This window comes from Atta colombica, unplaced genomic scaffold (genome assembly GCF_001594045.1).
Source record: "Atta colombica isolate Treedump-2 unplaced genomic scaffold, Acol1.0 scaffold49, whole genome shotgun sequence".
Classification (NCBI taxonomy): domain Eukaryota; kingdom Metazoa; phylum Arthropoda; class Insecta; order Hymenoptera; family Formicidae; genus Atta; species Atta colombica.
This window is the reverse complement of record NW_017259538.1, coordinates 1380416-1386473: the sequence shown is the minus strand read 5'-3', so window position 1 is coordinate 1386473 and position 6058 is coordinate 1380416. Positions and strand designations below refer to the sequence as shown.

At 25.5% G+C, this 6058-nt stretch overlaps 1 non-coding gene across 1 annotated transcript; it reads right to left on the bottom strand.

Moving 5' to 3' along the window:
• Positions 1-2454: 2454 nt before the first annotated feature.
• Positions 2455-2528, bottom strand: Trnan-guu. The gene has a single exon. It is a non-coding gene; the product is annotated as a tRNA-Asn (tRNA).
• Between the last annotated feature and the right edge of the window lie 3530 nt (positions 2529-6058).

Genomic DNA, 6058 nt, shown 5'->3' with positions numbered 1-6058 from the left:
ACTATTTCGAAATTCATAAATCAGAATATCACAGTAAGTTTTCGAAAAATTAATTTAAAAAATTATTGATGACATTTCTGACAAAAAATGATTAGTAACATTATAACAAGTTTCTTTTAAAACAATGCTAGGATTTACTTGCACATTTCGGTCAATTCTCAACTTAATTCTATCTTTATTTCATCAACCCGCGAGTAGCCTAAATGCCGATTGGCTGCTTGTGGGTCGATGAAATAAGGAACCAAGTTGAGAATTGGCCGAAATGTGTATCATATTGTATCATATTGTACTTGTCATATTAAACTCTTAGATTTCAAAAACTATTGCTTTAAATAAAAATTCATAAGTAACTTTTTTTATTTAATTTTTTTGAAAACTTTCTTATTATGGTATTCTAACTTGCGAATTTCGAGACTTCTGTACACAGTTAAATGCATTTTGATTAAAACAAATACTTCTGATTATTATAACAAAATTCAAGATTATTTTACAATTAGAATGTTTGATAGTCTATATTATATATAAAGACCAAATCATATTATATTATAAAAATTTGTTTAATATTTTTCAGTTCAATTTAACAGACTCCGTATACTTTGATTAGACATTATACGTAATATTATCATAATTCTGATGAATATTAATTTTAGCTGACCCTGTCAGTTTGATTACTTTATCAACGTTTTATTGAATAAATATATAGATAATATGTATGGCTTTATTATTTTATTAATGATAAAATATATTTATTAATAATTGCACATAAAATACACAGATATGCAGATAAACCACTATCGTATGTACGACAGTTTTTTTAATAAACATGTATACTAATTGTAAGATATTTTATGTGTAATGAAAAATAAAATGCTAATATGTATATCACTCTTCAATTTTTTAGTCTTGTTTTTAATCTCTAAGTTGCCCAATTCATAATCATTATTAGCATTTTATTATTATTAGCGTTGCAATTCTAAAAAATTATAAGATAATCAAAATGGAAAAATAAAAGCTTTTTCTGTTGTATATAGCAATAGATATAAAATATAATAAAACATAAAAAACAAATAACAAAATTCTAATTTAGTCTAACTTTGATTATTTATTAATGCAATTAAAATATGTTCATGTAAGATAAAATCACTAGTTATGGATCACTCTTAAAAAAAAAATGTTTTTATGCAGAATTATATCGAAAAATTAATAAATATTTAATAATTATGATTGATAAACATTACATTATAAATGGTTTTATTTCATTTCATTATCATTTATAAATTTCATTTTATAAATTTTAATTTGAATTAAATAAAGTAATGACAATTCCATCCACAATTAGACCCCATGTATTAATTCAATACACTAAATGCTTTATCCTTTTTGATGGCATTATTGCATCCTGTAAGAATAATAAAATTAATTGATTTGCGCATGTATATCATAATATATATAACGAAATTATTATCCACATTAATTCTAGGGTCTAATTGTGAATCATGATGCAATTTTAACATATTCAAGTTTATTTAAAATCAATAACAATTAAAAATCAATGATAATCAAAATTACAATAAAAATTAATAAAAATTAAACATGTTTTTTTGTTTATGGTTACGCTATTCTTTTAACAGATTTTATTTATATTTGCATGAATTTCTTTACATGTTTACTTATTTTTATATCTACCTTCACATGTTTTACTTACTTTTATTTTCAAACCAAGGAAACCCGATGAACATTCAAAGAATATTGTTTCGTTAAAACACAAATTGTATTTTGTTATCGCTGTCGTAAGAAACCTTTTCTTATATATTTTTATTGAATAAAATATTTAATATTGAATCTCATCGACCATATATATGAGAACACAAATCAATATAGAATCAATGCCTTTAACGGTCTTAACATGAACAAAATGTTGTTATCGAATATAGTTTTATTTTAAATTGCTTTTTATTCTATTGCTTGGTTTAGTTTAATATTTTATTGCAAACCCCAATTGTTTCGACTTTTTTATACGGTTCTTTTTTTATACGCATTCATTGTGTAAAAAGAGTTTTCTAGGTGTGATAAACAAAAATAATAGGACTATAATATTATTCTAAAGTTGATAACAATCAATTAAAAATATTTACATACTTATATGATAACTAATATTATGAAATGTAATGATAGCAATATAAAAATAGAATATTTTGATTTAATAAAAAAAATGTGTTTTTAAATTATTTTTTATTTAACTTGAGTTAATTTAATTTTAATGTAACTTTGAGTTAATTTTTTGTTTTTCTATTTGACTTTTAACTTAACTAAATGAATTTTATAAGTATTAATCTTAACTTAATCTAGTTTAAAAAAAATATTAATTTATAACCTTTTAATTGTAATGATATTAATGCTCATTGACCTTTTTCAATTACGCGTATCTTGAAATGAAATTTGATGCAAAAAAAACGCCCCCGGGTGGGCTCGAACCACCAACCTTTCGGTTAACAGCCGAACGCGCTAGCCGATTGCGCCACGGAGGCACATGAATCTAGGTCATCGTTCTCTCAAAAATGAAATACGATAGATTGCACTCGTTCGTCTTTCATTAAAAAATATTTATTATTTATTATTTATATATTATCAATAATCTATTTAAATGTACTACATTACATAATTATCTTACAAGATCTATTCGTATAAAACCAAAATTTATATTCTTAGATATTACCTTATATTTACCAAAATTTGTATCCTTATATATTTATTTCATTTTTTATTTGATACATAAGATCTATTCGTGTTACATGTACTTTTTGCACTCAGCATCTTTGCTTTCTCTAGCTTTAAAGTCCGAATATATTTATCTTCTTTCAAATTCAAAAATTTTTAGAGATTTCAAGTAACGCGAACAAACCTATAATAAGCGCTCTATGACGAGTAATTTTGATATATATAACAATAATCGATATAATAATAATCGATTTAAAACTAATAAGAATTAACGCGAGAGGGAGTGCGCAATATTAATGATGACTTAACTCCATTTTTCTGTGATGTCTTCTTTATTCAAAGTATTGATTGAACGTTTCGACTTTCTTTGGAGACTTCCTCAGCAAATAATCATAATATAATATAGCTTGATAGTCCAGACACGTTCGACACTCCGAATCACAAATATGGAAATTAGATTTGATTAAATAACAAAATTTTTATAATTAGTGAATTTAAGAATATTTAAAGCTTCTTAATACAATTAGAATCCATTAAACATCTACTTCAGACTTAGATACCTGTAGAATGACTTTTCTTGATAAACTAATCACTCATTTGCAGTGACCATTGGAAATATATATAATTTTATTTTTAATTTTTTATATATATTTTCATATATATATTGCTCTTTTTTGTTTATCATAGATACTATATAAATCTTTAATTTTATTAAAACATACTTTATTTAAACAATTTATATATATATATATATAATCAATTAAAGAATGACCATATTATCAAAATATTTGAATTTATTTACTGACTCACTTGTTATTTATATAATAAATTTGACACAAGACACCTAGCGCGGCTCAAACAGTTCTCTAATATTGTGTTTTATTTATCCGAATTTCTTCAGAATCTTATAACTTACTTATTTTAATCTTATCCCAGCAAACGAGAATGAATTGGATAAATCTGTATAAAGTTTTCGAATCCGTATTATCCGCAAAAAAAGGATTGAATTTTATAGAGACTGAATTACACACTGATTACGTTTTTAGATAAATATAATAATATGAACTTTAGTGGATTTTTTGTAGTCCACGTGAATTCATATAGATTCAGAAATTGTCTGCGATCCCAGAAAGTGATTTATCGTTGGAAAGTATGCATCAAGATGATCACAGATATATGAATCGTTTCTTCTTGAATGAATCTTAATACTATACGCAGAGTATATAACATTACGGATTTACAGCAACAGCCAGAATTCTCGGATATAACCTGCACTGTCATGGCCAGAGTTATGTCTAGAAATTACCTTGTTGCCATGGATCCACAATGTTACACACTCTGTAAGTTTGTCGCGTCGCATGCTCCAACATGCTCCTCCAACCATAGTTCCTACTCACTCAAACGCGCTCGTTAGAGTAAATAGGAACTACGGTTGGAGGAAGTAGGAGCATGTTGGAGTATGCGATGCGAACAAACTTTGTATATCATACCGGGGTTTTTATTTAGGAAGTAACTTATGTATATATTACCTTATATATTACCTGATGCGTGCTTTTCAATGATATTACTTGCCGAGATCGGTGACTAGCAGTTGATGGATCTCCTATGTTAAATAATTCTTCAATACCGCATATTAAATTCAAATGAATTAGTTGCACGTTCATTGCTTTGAACATTGGATAAGATATCAAAAGTAAATACCAATACGTAATTATCATTACGTATTTCAATCGGATTGGTCGCATGTTTCATTTCTATGTACATTGAGATACAGAAAAAAAAACTAATCCATAATTACTGATTCAAAATTACGGAAAACAAACTTAAAAAATTCAAAAACTTGATTCGACATCACTTCGACTTTAATGAAATAATATTTTCAATATTTTTTAATAATATAATTTCTCGTTTGTTGAGTAAGATGACGGATGCAACCTAGGGCCGTGGCTAATGACTCCTCTAAAACATGAAATATCAAATACGCTTAAGTTCTGCGGATTTGCGAAAGGTTATGTAAAACATTACTTTGATGTTTGAAAAGCAGCGTTTAGATGTTGGCTCAGAAGTGATTAATATGTTAACGAAATAGGGCAAAATTATTAATACATATGCTGACATGCACAATATAAAGATTGTGCCATGGCATTCGTGGAATTAGACGAAATAGACAATGAAAACTTGTATCATAAGTATTAATGTAGATCATGAAGACAGAATTTCAAGGACGAACACTTGCCGTACGCATACAAAAACGTTTTATTGTAGAAGATACTTTCAAAGAAATTAATTAATTATATATAAATTATATATAATAAATAAATAAATTAAATTAATTTATTTATTTAAAAGTAACAATAACATTTTTAACCTAAAAGAAACATGTGCATATTATTTACTTATGCCAAATTTCTTCACCTCTAGATAACTTTATCCAAAAGATATCTCAGATTACATGAAGATATTTCCAGGATAATTATCCGCAACTTATCTAGAGGTGAGAAATTGGATGTTAATTTAATATTACGTATTACTTATTACACTTAAACAAATATTAATTTCTTTTAAAATAAAAGCAGTAGTACAAAAAATATGTAGAATAAATATGTAGAATAAACTCAAACCTATTTATTTTTGTCCAATATCTTTTCCATTAATCTATATACTCTATTCAAAGTTTGAAGCAGATTTTTATATATTTGTAACTTTTTCTTATCCAATGTAATCCATTGTTCGTTCAAAACGTTCCGTTGACGATCATTTTCCACTGCTATTATTGCAGCATTAGCTTACTTCATTGCTTCTGCAAACAACTGTAACACATACAAAAGAGAGATAAAATATTTTATTATATAATAAATTTGGCATACATATCATAATGCAATATTAAATATGCTACCTGCAAAGCTTTAGCATTACTTTCTGAAATTTCCGTAAATCTTTTTCGTTTTTTGCAATTGCACATTAGTTCGTACATCTTCTTTTTCTAAAATAAATAAATAATAACATATAATATAGCCTTAATTTTATACATATATATTAGGATCTTCGGATAATAAAGAAATTGGAATATTGAATGTTAAATATCAAAAATAAAAAGATAGATAAAACACAAAAATAGATTAATATACAATGAATACAAATAAAATAGAAGATATTTTAAATGTTTTATATCTTATGTATCTATTGTACATTATGTAATTTCTATTTCTCATTTCTTTATGTTAATATTTAATATTTATTCTTACTTCTTCATTTTGTAGTTTTACGCATGTATATACGTTTCAAAATAATTTGAATACATTGTGCGTTTATTCTGCATTATATTATGGGAAAAAGTTCG